We start from the raw sequence: 15,344 nt of genomic DNA, 5'->3' as shown, positions 1-15,344 counted from the left end.
GAAGCAACACACAGTGGTAGGACTTACATGAAGGGACATTCTAATATTTTGCTCCAGCAGATCCTAGCCACATGAAATTCCAGTCTAGTGTTAAAAGATCTAATATATCAAGGGAAACCCAGAAACCCAAATTTTTGTGTGATATTTCCAGATCTTTTTAGTACTGGGTGGATCAAACCAAATATAGCTACAGATTGATTTGCCCTGCAGGTCACCAGTTTGGAACCCTTGCTTTAATGGATAACATTATCTTTTATATTTAGTTGACTAGTGGTGTAAATTGACCAGATAAGTAAAATGTTACTAAAACACAGCAGTTAATAAAAAGAGATGGGGAATATATATATATATAGCCATATATATGTGTGTGTGTATATATATATATATATATACACACACTATGAGGGCAGTCAATCACTAAGGGATGCCCTTAAAATGATCTGTATTTACCAACTCATGTTAATTTATATGAATTAACTCATGAAAACCAACTAGTGTTAATTCATATGAGTTAAGAGCAACCCTGTCAAGATTTCATGGAATACGTGTGTCATTAAGCTTCTTATTACATATTTTACACTAGAAATGAACTTCATATATCACATGACAGCATTTAAGCAGAAGATTCATCTGCTATCACCGACTGAAGTCTGACATTGTTACTGAAGGGGGAAGAGGGGGAAAAGCAAGATACTGATTCACAGCACTGACTTCTGGCTTTTGTGCCATGACATCCCTCTGTATCCTTTGACCTCAATGTGTTTTTAGAATGATAAATATATCTGCCTTCATAATTTCCTTTAATCCTGAACCCCATTTAATTAGTGAGAGTTTAGTAATAAATAATAATGAATAATTCCCACTATCCACCATCCCAGGAAGTCTTTCATACTGTTCTTTATTTCATACTTAAACCAGTTGAAGACATTCTGGTTTAAGTATGAAGTTAAGTTTAAGTATGAAGTTGAAGTCTCTTCATACTTTTCTCCTCCTTTTCTTGCTCAAAAATGTTTACCCATTAACTACTTTTTTTCCCCTTCTAAATAGATACCTCATTTGTCAGCCAAAGTAAACTTTGGAATCACAAGAATAAAGAAATGAGAACGTCTGATAAAGATATAATGTTTACCTTGATACACATGAGTTTCACACACTTTATTTGTCCTATTATTTTCAAATCCTTGTATGGATAGATGCTTCCAAAAGATGTTTAATCACTGGTGTTTCACTTAGAAAGGAAAAGCTAGGGGCCAGGAGCAGTGGCTCAGGCCTGTAATCTCAGCACTTCGGGAGGCCGAGGCAAGTGGATCGCCTGAGGTCAGGAGTTCGAGACCAGTCTGGCCAACATAGTGAAACCCCATCTCTACTAAAAATACAAAAATTGACTGAGCGTGTTGGCCGGCGCCCGTAATCCCAGCTACTGGGGAGGCTGAGGCAGGAGAATCACTTGAACCGGGGAGGCGCAGGTTGCAGTGAGCCGAGATGGTACCACTGCACTCCAGCCTGGGCAACAAAGAGCAAAACTCCATCTCAAAAAAAAAAAAAGAAAAGAAAAGCTAGAAAAGTGTAAATTATTGGAACAATATATATTTTCTGACAATTTATAATGTGATTAAATACCACCCTTGCTACACAGAATACCACCCCTTGGCTAGTATAAGAATTCATATCTAGGTTGGTATTCATTTGGCATGGAAAATGGACCCCAAGTCCAAATTCTTGAACCTCATCAACACATCCCTCTCCCTGCTCCTGCCCCCAGATTAAATTCCTGATTTCATGGCCAAGTAAAGACCTACTTTTTATTACTATGAGGCTTTTGTCCCAACATCCAAATTAATCTCTTTAGAATTGAATTAAACCATATGAATGACATCTTTTGAGTATAAGTAGAGTCAGGTCTAAGAAGACTGAATGCTTTAAAATGAATGTTTGTGTCCTCTCAAAATCTATATGTTAAAACCTAATTTCCAATGTGATAGTGTTTAGAGATGGGGCCTTCGAGAGGTGACTAGGTCCTGAAGGTGGAACTATCATGAATGGGATTAGTGCCCTTATAAAAGAAACCCCATAGATTCCTTCTGGCATGTGAAAACACAGTGAAAAGACAGCAATCTATGAACCAGGAAGCCAGCCCTTAACAGGCTCCAAATCTGCCAGAGCCTTGATCTTGAACTGCAGAACTGTAAGAGATAAATTTTTGTTGTTTATAAACTACCAAGTCTCTGGTATTCTGTTACAGCAGTTCAATGGACCAAGGCCCAAAAGAGGCCAAGAGGTTGCTTGTTTTTTCCTAAACCCACATTCACAGCTTGACCTTCTACATCTTATTTCAAGGGAAGGCAAATTCCAGAAAGAGAAAGCCGGCATATAAAGAGAAGTAGGATAATATATTTTCTAATACTTAAAGCAGCGCTGGTCCAGATTGCCCACTTCAGGTCTTCTTGGGGCAGAGGAACCCTGAATGAAAAGAGTCCAGGTCTTTCTGATAGGTCCAGAAAAATGGGAGGGCTCCCAGATGAGATGGTCAGACTTGCGTAAGGATGGGCAACTTCCCTACACTCCAGCCTCATGACCTGGAAATTCAAGAGAAATCTGAAGTGATCAAATCCCCAAGAAGAACACAACTCTGGATTCTTGAGCCTGTCCTAACTAGGACAGTGCTTCTCTGGGAGGAAGGGAGGGAGAATGAAGAGGAGCCATGCATTTCCCTTAGGGGCCAATTCTAGCCTTGAATGGTTGGCTTTCCAGAACAAAACAAGCCATTTTTAACTGTTAACTAAAGAGCTATTAACCAATTAGTGCTAATTTACTATTACTCCATATCAGCATTTCTTCAACTTTGTATCAAATCACCAATAATAATAAAGGACCCTTCAAATATGAACATGCAGCTAGCTCTACCAATACAAAATTATTCGTGTTTCATTTATTTTTAAGTAAATTTAAATTGTTCATATGTCAAACTGGGTTTCAATTTAAAAATATAATTTTTCCCCTTTAGCTTTAATAGCCACTTGTTATTATTAAGTAACCATAAGTATTAAAGACATTGGATGATACACTAAGATACTACTTTGATTTTGCCTCTTCCTTGACTTGCTGCTTTGTACCCTGAGGTGTGTGTATCACTGGTTTGAAAAGCAATGTATATATCATCAGAGTCTCTTCTCACACCATAGTACTGATAATTTGGAGCGAAAATGTTTGGGTTTGTTTTTCTCTCATCTGCAATTAGCCTGTCTGTTATGTCACTCATAATAATGTTTAAGGAGGAATGAAGATAACAGGCTGCCTCAAACTTAGAACCAAGCAGGAATACCAATAATGTGGTGGCTGGAGTGTATGTACCTATCTTTTTCATCCTGCCATGGAGTTTAGGTGTGGTAATGGTTGTATGAGTGCACGTTAGCAAATGTATTCTAACTGACTTTGAACCTATCCTTAGCTAAGTCTTTTTTACTTAAGACATAAAATAATATTTCAAAATTAGCCCTACTCCTTGGAGAAATGACTGCTTCTAGGAAATATACAAGATAAGCCTAGAGCATCTTGTAGTGCTAGAAACTGAAGTGAGTTTTAAAAATAAAACCAAAAAACACCATGAGAGTCTGTCAAAGGGATGCAGGAGCTAACTAAAAGAGCTCCAGTGGCCAAGGCTGGAACAGTTTGGACAACAAAATAAAGTAGTATCTGATTATAACGCAAAGTTATTTTATATAACTAAGTTCGTACTGATAAATAATTGATTGAATAATTAATAAATGAAGAGACAAATCTGGGCAGAATTCCAAACAATTTATGTAGATACTCCACTCTTAAGTGGGGGCTACCCATACTGACTTCTTTCCAAAGAGTACAGCAAAGGAAGGAGGAAAGGGGAGAAAAGTTACGGTGAAGAAGCCGGAGAAACACTACCTCAGCCAGATGCTCAAGTTCAACATCAACAGTTATAAATCACGTGAATAGTGTGTGCCTTTGATATGATGTGATAAAAATGACACTTTATCTCTGTGGTCTTTCTTCCCAAATACATAATCCCAATGTAACCATGAGAAAATAATCAGACAATCTCTAATAGAGGGACACTCTACAAAATAGCTAACCACTGCTCTTCAAAGCTGTCAAAGCCATCAAAACCAAGAAAAGTCTGAAAAATGATCACAACCAAGAGGAGCCTAATGAGATATGATGACTAAGTGGAATGTGGTGTCCTGGATAGGATCCTAGAACAGAAAGACAACATTGGGTAAATACAAAAGAAATTTGAATAATGTATGGACTTTAGTTAATAAAAATGTATTGATTTCTTAATTATAACTATTGTGCCATACTAATGTAAGATGTTGGCAAGGGAAACTAGTGTGAGGTATATGGAAACTCTACTGTTTTCTCAATTTTTCTATAAATCTAAAACAATTTTTTAAAATTAAAGTATTTAAAATTTAATAGCTAATTTTAAAATTAGCCCTAAAAGCAGAATATGTAACACAGCCCCCCAGATCAATTCATTAATGGTTCTTTACTCATAGGGTAACAAGAGGCCAATCTTTAACTGCAACCAAATAGCAACTATAACAATGAGCACAGACAACTGCAAAAACACCAAGCAATGAGAAGAATATGAGGAAGCACTGCTGGTTCAGTGGCAGAATTCTCGCCTCCCACGCAATGAGAAGAATCTTTGCTTGATAGGTAAGCAATGTTTTCATCCTAAGCAATATAATTGTGTTATAGATAGTAAATCTGATATTTTGCATTAAAAGTAAATGGAGTTTTTTTTAAAAAAAAAAAAGAAGAAGAAAAGAGAATTATTGATTACGGAGAAATATTTCAGTGACAGAATCCACCTAATAAAGTGAATAAAGTGCCAGAGATTTGGAAACCAGCTACTATGGTGCCATGCCTAGAAAGGTTCTGGAGTAGCTAACTCGTTACACAGATGGGTGTGCAGAAATCTAAAGAAGCAGTTTCACACTAAGTAGTCAACTAAATTCATCATTCAAGCCACACATGACACTGTTCGTCAAGTAATTGATAATACATCTATTTATCTTTTTACTTCTTAGAGTAATGCCTTCAGTTATCTTCCATTCCCAAGAACTAAATTATTCCACATAAAAGACTTTTACAGCTTATTATAACTCTCTAAGTGTGAAAAACCTAAACATTTTAACTCTTCTTATGGGGATCTTTTAAAAGATATACAAATTTCTATGATCTTAAATAGGACACACTAGAAAAAATGTATTTGTTGATAACTTAGGGTCACCCTTATAGACAACAAACAATATTATGCTGTAATTGTTGGGTAGATATTCAACTGTTTTATTCCTAAATTAAATGGTCCAGACTATACTTTACTGTTAATACCATTCTAATTCTCCTTTCTGGTTCACTAAAATTTCATTTTTGCTTCATTTTGACTAAAGTAGCCCCTCCTCATTCTCTACTTTGCTGCCTTAAATTAGTAATATGCTGAGAAATCAGATACACAAACTCACCTAACCTTTGGCTATATGAATAGAGAGGATGTTGTTGACAAGAACCTGAGGGCTATTCTTGGATACAGGATGAAAGTGCACATGTGTTAAAGAACAGTATGAAACAGTAACTTTCTCGCCTGGTTGTCATGTAGCAGTAAAATTCAGCCCCATGCTTCAAAAGAAAAATATTGATTGGTGGGAACAGGAGAATGGCCTAGTGTTACAAACTACACGTACAGTTAAAAGGAACATTTGCCAATAACAAGTAGCAATTATCATCCACTCATCATTATTGCATAACAAGCAATAAATTTTAACATATTTATATAAAGAGAAGGAGAATCTCAGAATAGCTGTCCTTTAAGTAAATTAAGTTTTATTAATAATCAGGTTGGTCCAGAGTTGGAGAAAATTTTTGCAATCTATCCATCTGACAAGGGTCTGATATCCAGAATCTACAAGGAACTTAAACAAATTTACAAAAACAAAAAAAACAAAAAACATTAAAATGTAGGCAAAGGATATGAACAGACACTTCTCAAAAGAAGACATTCATGCAGCCAACAAACATAAGAAAAAAAGCTCAACATCACTGAATATTAGAAAAATGCAAATCAAAACTACAATGAGATACCATCTCATGCCAGTCAGAATGGCAATTATTAAAAAGTCAAGAAACAACAGAAGCTGGCAAAGTTATGGAGAAATGGTAACGCTTTTACACTGTTGGTGGGAATGTTAATTAGTTCAACCATTGTGGAAGATGGTGTGGCAATTCCTCAAAGATCTAGAGCCAGAAATACCATTTGACCCAGCAATCCCATTGCTGGGTATATACCCAAAGGAGTATAAATCATACTATTACAAAGATAAATGCATGCATATGTTCATTGCAGCATTATTCACAATAGCAAAAAACATGGAATCAACCCAAATGCCCATCAGTGATAGACTGGATAAGAAAAATGTGGTACATATACACCATGGAATACTACGCAGCCATAAAAAGGAATGAGATCATGTCCTTTACAGGGACATGGATGGACCTGGAAGCCATTATCCTCAGCAAACTAATGCAGGGACAAAAAAACAAACACCACATGTTCTCACTTATAAGTGGGAGCTGAACAATGAGAACACATGGATACAGGGAGAGGCACAACACACACTGGGACCTGTCAGGAGGTAGGGTGGGGGAAGGGTGAGGATTAGGAAAAATAGCTAATGCATGTTGGGCTTAATACCTAGGTGATGGATTGACAGGTATAGCAAACCACCATGCCACATGTCTACCTATGTAACAAACCTGCACATCCTGCACATGTACTCTGGAATTTAAAATAAAAATAAATATTTAAAAAATTACGTTGGATTCTGTTATTTACAACCCAACAGTCCCAACTATTACATTCTATAAAGCATAAAGCCCCGGGTGTAGCACACACAAAGTGCTCAAAATACAATAACTGTAGTGACAGTTGTCTGACCCTCTACATGAGGCAGGCACTTCCTCACTAACTTCAAACTAGTTCTGCTCTAATAGTCCAGTTCAAAAGGTGGACTGACTTTGACGAGGCTTTATTCACCCCTCTGTTGGAGGTCTCTGTGGTTCTGACCAAAGAGGTGAAAGTCTTGCCCTTGGCTCTGACCCATTTCTCTATTTGTGTTAATCGCATTTGTGAGCCAGTTGTTAGTCTATTTCTATTCTTTGGGGAGGCTCCACTTCACCTAGTAGGTGGCCAGAAATGTAAGCCTCATTTTCTTGAGACCAGGGAGTAGTATCAAGTCAGATTCATGTAAGAGCCAGAAGCAAACTCTTGATCTTTCCTCTTCTGAGGGCTTATAACCCATTCAGAGGTGCCATGCATAGTTTATAAAAGCATTGCTTATCTTCACCAGAGTGACTCAAATGAAAAGAACTGATGATAGTTAACACGTATCAAGGATATGGAGCAATGGGAATTCTCTGCATTACTGGTAGGAGTGTAAATTGATGTAACCACTTTGATAAACTGTTTAGCAGCATCAATTACAGCCAAATATATGCACACCATGACTAGCAATTCCAGTTTCCGAGTGTGTACCCAACAGAAATGAGTGCTTATGTCCACCAAAACAAATGTTCAAGATTTGTTTCATAGCACTTTATTAATAAAACTGAAAACAATGCAAATGTCTGTCAATAGTAGAATAGATTGTGATTATAGTAATTCATGATAATATAACTCGGCGATGAAAAAGATCAATTGCTGCTGCAAGCAACAATGTAGATGTATCCACAGACAAAAGAGTCCTAACACAGCCGAGCACAGTGACTCACGCCTGTAATCCCGGCACTTTGGGAGGCCAAGGCGGGTGGATCATGAGGTTAGGAGTTCAAGACCAGCCTGGCCAACATAGTGAAACCCCATCTCTACTAAAACTACAAAAACATAAAAAATAAAAAAACTGGGCATGGTGGCAGGCTTCTATAGTCCCAGCTACTTGGGAGGCTGAGGCAGGAGAATCGCTTGAACCCAGGAGGCAGAGGTTGCAGTGAGCTGAGATAGCACCACTACACTCCAGCCTGGGTGAAACAGCGAGAATCTGCCAAAAAAGAAAAAAAAAAAAGAGTCCTAACGCAAAGAGGGCACACAGTTAAGGTTTCATCACGTGAACTTTAAAAACAGGCAACAGGAGCCGGTGATCATAGAAGTCAAAACCATGCTTACCATGGAGATACTGGAATTGGGGAGGACTTCTCCATGGCTAGAAGTGTACTATTTCTTGATTTGGGTGGTGGTACAAGGGTGTATGCATATTTGTTATCAACTGCATACTTAAAATATAAGCACTTCTTGTATGTAAGTTATGGGTCAATAAAAAAAGACAAACATATTTTAAAGTAAATTTGCTTCTTTTTAAGACAGGGTCTCACTCTGTCACCCATGCTGGAGCACAGTGGTGTGATCGTGGCTCACTGTAGCCTTGACCTCCTAGGCTCAAGTGATCCTCTCAACTCTGCCTCCTGAGTAGCTGGGACCACAGGTGCACCTCCATGCCCAGTTAATTTTTGTATTTTTTGTAGAGATGGGGTTTTGCCATGTTACCCAATCTGGTCTTGAACTCCTGAGCTCAAGCGATCCTCCCACCTTGGCCTCCCAAAGTTCTGAGATTACAGGCGTGAGTCACTGTGCCTGGCCAAATTTGCTTTATTTAAAAAAAAAAAAAAAAATGACAGATTAACTTCATATCCTGGTTCTGCACTTCATATCCTGGTTCTGCCACTTTGTTGGGTGACCTTGGGCAACCTCACCAGTGTAAGTCTCACTTTTTTCATTCGTAAAATAGGGGTTTTTCTTTCTCCTGCAGTGCTTTTTATGTTAAATAAGTCCATGTACAGCTATTAGGTTGGTGCAAGAGTAATCGTGGGTTTTACCATTACTTTTTTTTTGAGACAGAGTCTCACTCTATCACCCAGGCTGAAGTGCAGTGGCACAATCTCGGCTCACTGCAACCTCTGCCACTGGGGTTCAAGTGATTCTCCTACCTCAGCCTCCCGAGTAGCTGGGATTACAGGCACCTGCCACTGCACCTGGCTAATTTTTGTATTTTTAGTGAAGACGGGGTTTCACCATCTTGGCCAGGCAGGTCCTGAACTCCTGACCTCATGATCCACCTGCTTTGGCCTCCCAAAGTGCTAGGATTACAGGCGTGAGCCACCATTGAGCCACCGCACCCAGCCACCATTACTTCTAATAGTTCATTGCTTTGTACTTATTAAGGGCTCAGTAGATGTTACTTTCCTTCCTCCTCCTGTCCCAGTGGACTGGCTTCATAGCACCTGTCTATTGTCTTTGGGAGGCCACCAAATCTCAAGACTATTTATATGGAAAGGGTGATTGAGCTACCCTAGCTCAAAACGTAATCCAGTCTTCCCTAGGTCAGATGACAAAACCACATATTTCTGCACGTCCATTTGTCCATTCTTTCATCCATCCCATGAACACTTACCATACTTTGTGCCAGGTACCATAAGTGCTAGGAAACACTGCTGAATAAAGCAGCCATGTTTCCTGCCTTTGGGGAGTTTACAATGTCATGGGGAAGACGGGCAATAAACAAATAAGTCCATAATTACCAATGGTTATAAAAAGTGCTATAAAGAACAGGGAGCAGCAAGGGATGGAGAAAGCCTCTCAGAGGATGTAACATTTAAGATGAGAACTGAAGTTGGAAGAGCAACCAGTCATTGGAAGATCAGAGGGAAAGCTCCCACAGTATCCTATCATTGCAGTCCTATAAACATCCAAAATAATTACAGCGTATACTTGAAAGACAGAATGGCTGCCAAGGAGTATCTTCTCACATGTGAACGTTGTAACATCTATTATGTTTCTCAGAAGAGTTTTGGCCTACTTCCTGTTCCTTAGACGTTAGATAACCAGATAAGTAGGTTCCCACTATAATAATATAAACTTATTTGAATAATGAGTTACAGAGATGGGACATAATGGAAAATAAAAGTGAGAACAGGTAAGCTGTACTTGGATTGTAGTGCAGTATCCTGAAAAGAAATGGGATTTGTAATTTGAGTTCAAATTTTGTCTTCACTCACTCCCTATATGGCCTTAAGTAAGTCACTCAAACTCTGTAAGCCTGGGTTTCCTCATCTGAGAAGTGAGAATAACCATTCAAGGTTGTGTTCCAAGAATTAAATAAAATGACGAATACATTGCACCTTGCGTATAAATGTATTGCCCCGCTTTACTTAGAACATTCCTCTGTGTCATTTCACTGTAAAAACAATTAATTATTTGTACTCTTAGTTCTTCATTCTTACTACAGAAATGTCAACTTTTAAAAACAGCAAGTACATTTCTTTCTCTTAAATATCTTCCTCTAACCTTAGCTCTTGGTTTGCAATTCTTAGTTCTGTGCTAAATCTTATTACTTTAGGTGGTAAATCATTCTTGATTTTCCTAAATCCCCACCTGAAACCTCCTCAGGCAATCTGGGCTGCAGCAGGGAGTGAGTGTGGCTCGGCCAGGTGGGGAGATGTGAACACTGTTTTGGGGCTTCTGGTGCTGCACACACCTGCAGGTAAGACAGCCGTGGGGCTTGGTCTGGCTTGCCATCTGGACTTTGGGTCCTCCAGAAAAATTATGTTTCCCTTTCTTCTGCATTGTTCGCAGCTGATCTGTCATAGGGCTCCTATAATGCTTCAGGCAAGGGGTGGGGTGAGAGAAAAGAGAAAGCATGTCTCGGGTAAGTGTGCTCTCTGGAGAGTCTTCTCTGTTAGGGGTCACTCAAAAGAGCCCACAGTCTTCAGCCCTAGACTGAACCCTGACCTCTGATGGACAAGTCACTCTCACGACCTCTGTTCTCATCTGTAAAATGGGATAACACTAGCTTTGCTAACAGTAATCCCCAGACTGTTGAGGCTCAGATAAGTCATTGCATGTGAAAGCTCTATATTGACTAAACTGCTGTACAGACATCAAGTGTTATTAATATTAATATATCCTGTGCCACATTCAGCATGTGTGATTGACCCAGAAGCTTTCAGACCTACTCAGGACTGAGCTACTAGCAGGGGATTTTTCTAGGTCAATGAGTAACAGAAAGTGTCTCAAAGGTATCGCCTATTTTTACTGTGAAAGGACAACCTCCTCAGAGACAGGCTTAATGAGAAGAAGAACGCAAGGACTGGTGATTAAGAGATAATTATATACAAAACTAGCCTATTCTGATAATTTGTGTGATTTATTTGGGCAAATTATAAATGTGCTGTTAGCTTAGGTTAAACTAAACAAAGCTTACTGAATTAATGGCGACTGATCAAATCTTTATTTCTGCAATTTCCTGTTCTTAGCAGGAAGAAAAAAAAAAGGCCTGGGTGAGAGACAGGAAGAAATAAAGACAACTGATTTTATGCCTGTGGAACTTCTCTCAAGTAGACCAAGATAATCATCTGTCAAGTGCTCAAACATCTCATATTTTAAAAGGTGCGTCTGTAGTTTAGGCTTGCAAGAAATAGCTTAACAGTGGTCATTCCATGTGCCAGTTTTTAAATTTCTCAACCTGTTCTCAAGGTGGGGTGTACTAATTTATGCTTGTCTGTGGATTTCTACTATACACAAGCCTTTCTGCTGAGAAGTTAACTGTGGAAACTGGAGATGAGAGGAAATAGCAATGGGTTGCTCTCCTTGTACGTTTTCCCTAAATTATTTCAAGACGCTACTTCAAAGAATCCTTCATCTGTGGTAGTATTTCAATTGTAGAAGAAGATGCTTTTTCTAGTCAAAATTAATTTAAGTCCCTAATAATTCGAGTTAGCTTGAAATGGAAAGATCTGAAGGGCCCAACTGACCTGCACACTTTTCACTTTTGATGTCTAGCAATAAGGTAGTAACTAGACTAGAATAGAAATGCATTAAAATTTGCTTGCGAAATTGTAGAAGGCAGAACCATTCCAGGCACTAGCAGCTCAAACAGAAAAGCGTTATATTTTATATGTCGTATCAAATAATAATGAAAAGTAACCTAATAGGAACCAGTTCCAAAATCCTTTCTGGATAATTTGGTACATTTGAAATCTAGTATGCTTTTCATGCCTCTCTTAAGCACTCTATAAAACAAGATTCTCTCAAATGCGTTAGAACATTTCTGTTTTGATTGGCTCAGCGAGGCTGGAGGTACTTGAAATGATTTATAATGAACTAAGCACATGGCATGGCGTCACCAGGCATTCTCTTCAGAGCCTCTTGCCCATTTTATAGAAATTGCACAGCTGGGAAGTAATACAATGAAAATCTTACACTCTGCTTGTTGAAAGTTGGATCACAATTCCGAAGTCTAAGTAAAAGTGTATAGCCAGAGTAGAAGGCCAACATTTTTTTTTCATCTTTCAAAAAGCTAGATGTTTTAATTTATTTGTGTTGTTGTTTGTTTTCTTTTTTTTCTTTTTTTTGTTAAACAGGGTTGCCCAGGCTGGAGTGCAACGGCACAATTATAGCTCACTGCAACTTTGAACTCCAGAGCTCAAGCAGTCCCCCTTCTTCAGCATCCTGAGTAGCTAGGACTACAGGCGCATGCCACCATGCCTGCCTAATTTATTTATTTATTTATTTATTTATTTATTTATTTTTGTAGAGACAGAGTTTCACCATGTTGCCCAGGCCGGTCTCAAACTCCTGGCCTCAAGTGATCCTCCTGCCTCAGCCTCCCAAAATGCTGCGATTACAGGCATGAGCCACCGTGCCTGGCTGTTGTTCGTTTTCTATGGCAGATAAAACAAAGGGTACATTTATTTTGCTTTCTTTTTATTTTGGCTAACCATGGTTTATTTGTAGAATTTCAGAAAGGCTGATTAATATAAAAGTGGTCAAAATATATAACCACAGAAGCTAACTAAGAAATCAGTTTTTCATAGGACCAGTCAGAGTTCTTAATTGCAAGCAACTAAACATCTCTGGATATCTGAAGCTGAAAAACAATGTATTTAAAGGATATTGAGTAGTTCATAGAAAGGAGATCCAGGCTGGAGAACCAAAGTTAGGACAAGATAACTAGGAAAAACATCCAAAGTCATGTCTGTGGATTGTTCAGGGGAAGACGATGACACTATTACCCAAACTCAGGATTCTACACTGCACCCTGTGCCGTGGACACTGGAGATGCCACTAGACCTGCTGCTTCCAGGGCCTGATTGCTCCTTCCGTCTCAGCATTCTTCATGGCCCAGACTTACTAGCTCCAGATTCAAAGGTTCAAGTGCATATGTGTGATTGGTTGATAGAACCTAAGGTAATTGTTCCTCCCAAGCTGCAAGGAGTATATTTGTCACTTTCACTGTCATGGACTCAAAAGGTGAGGAATTCTCTAAACACTGATGGGGTTAAGATACAGGGTGGCCATAGAGTAACAAATGTCCCAGTCTTGAAAGAGCAAATGGGTCACTATGATGAGAATAGTGGTTCTCAAGCTGTTTGGTTCTCAAACTTCTACACTCAAATATTACTCAGGACCTCAAAGAGTTTTGGTTGATGCAGGTTATATCTACGTAGATAAGTAATGGTAAATATGGTAATCTAGTAAGTATAGTCCATAGGACATGGTTAGTATGGTCAATACTTACCATATTAGAAATTAAAGGAGAGGCAGGCAACATGCTAGATGAAAGATTCACTTTGTGATTAAAATCAGATGATATACATAATATTGAAACACAATTTTCTGGATCTCTTTCTGGATTCCTATTACATATACTTTTATCTGACTTGGAAATTTTGATTGGAGTTTGATATTGGATTGAACCTGCATCAGATTACTAGTACAATGGTGTTTTTAATAGACTGCAAAAATAATAGCAGGGCTATATTTTGATTATTTTATTAGTTCTACATTCTCTAAATTTGAATATTTAAAGCAATGGCAGACTCATTCATTTTTCTAAACAAAGCCTTTTATTTTAGAGCAGTTTTAGATTCATACCCAACCAATTTCCCTTTTTATTATAGGATCTTACATTAGCAAGGGTGCATTTGTCACAACTGATAAACCAACATTAATACGTTATTATTAAATAAAGATTTCCTTAGTTTTTGCCTAGCATCATTTTTCTATTCCAGGTTCCCACCCAGCATACCACACTACACTTAGTCGTCACGTCTCCTCAGGTCTCTCTTGGCTGTAATTATTTCTCAGACTTCCCTTGTTTTGGATGGCCTTGACAGTTTTGAGGAGTATAGGTCAGGTATTTTATAGAATGCTCCTCAACTGGGATTTGCCTAATGATTTTCTGATGGTTGCACTGGGATTGTGGGTTTTTGGGAGGAAGACTACACAGGCAAAGTATCATACTTATCATGTTATATTAAGGATACATAACATCATGACTTATGACTTATGACTACTGACCTTAACCTTGATCATCTGGCTTGAGGTGGGTTTCGTCAGGTTTCTCCACCCTAAAGCTGCTTTCTCCCCATCTCTTCCTATATTTCAGTCTTTGGAAGAAAGTCACTATGGGCAGCCCACACTTAAGGAGTGGGGAGTTATGCTCCACCGACTTGAGGGTGGAGTATCTGCATAAATTGCTCATATTTCTTCTGTATGGAAGATTTGTCTATTCTTTCAACCATTTACTTATGTCAGGATGAATTCATAGACATTTATTTTATACTTTGAGTTATAGTCTACTACTGCTTTATTTCTTGTGTTGCTCAAATTGTCCTAGCTTTGGCCATTGTGAGCTCTTGTAATTGGCTCCTGGTTCCCTTCTCTTTGAATGCCCCCATAATTGCATGGTGGTGTTTGCTTGCACTTCCTTCTTTCTGGACTACAAGATACTTCAGGCCCATCTGTATATTTCCAACCTCAGTCACAGAAGCAGCCATTTCTCCAAGGAGTTTTGATTCCTTTTCTTGGAGAATGATATTAGAGACTAAGACCTCAGTGCTAAGCATGCTGTTGTTTCTGAGGTGTCATTACTTTTTAGGCACCCTCAGCTAACAGAGCAAGGAGCTATACATGTGTATGTAAACCCATGTATATACACATAACCTATAAATATTTCTATATGTAAACATCTGTATCTATATTAAGCTAAACAGGAGTTTCAACCAGATGTCTCTAACTCTGAGCCCTCTCACTTTGCATTTTTTATATACTTGAAAAGTTATTTTAACAATAAAGCAATTTTGGAATGGTAGATGAGAGAAGAAACAAAAGGCTGAAAAGAACAAGGACTCCAGGAACTAGATGAATAAAACACCCAAGAAGGTGTGCTCTTTTGTTAGTAGCTAGTTATTAAATATCCACACAGTAAAAGTCTGTGTAGGCTGAGTGTGGTGGCTCACGCCTGTAATCCTGACAC

General features: G+C 38.5%; 1 protein-coding gene across 1 annotated transcript in view; it reads left to right on the top strand.

Annotated features, from left to right (window-relative positions):
• Positions 1–11,141: 11,141 nt before the first annotated feature.
• STK17B (serine/threonine kinase 17b) overlaps positions 11,142–15,344 on the top strand; it is a 49,269-nt gene continuing 45,066 nt past the window's right edge. Inside the window, exons 1-2 of the mRNA XM_063791425.1 lie at positions 11,142–11,473; positions 12,448–13,336. The gene's annotated coding sequence lies outside the window, so the exon portion shown is untranslated. The remainder of the gene's footprint in view (positions 11,474–12,447; positions 13,337–15,344) is intronic.

The sequence above is a fragment of the Pan troglodytes genome, chromosome 13 (assembly GCF_028858775.2).
Source record: "Pan troglodytes isolate AG18354 chromosome 13, NHGRI_mPanTro3-v2.0_pri, whole genome shotgun sequence".
Lineage (NCBI taxonomy): Eukaryota > Metazoa > Chordata > Mammalia > Primates > Hominidae > Pan > Pan troglodytes.
The sequence above is the reverse complement of the archived record's forward strand: the minus strand, read 5'-3'. Positions and strand labels throughout refer to the sequence as shown.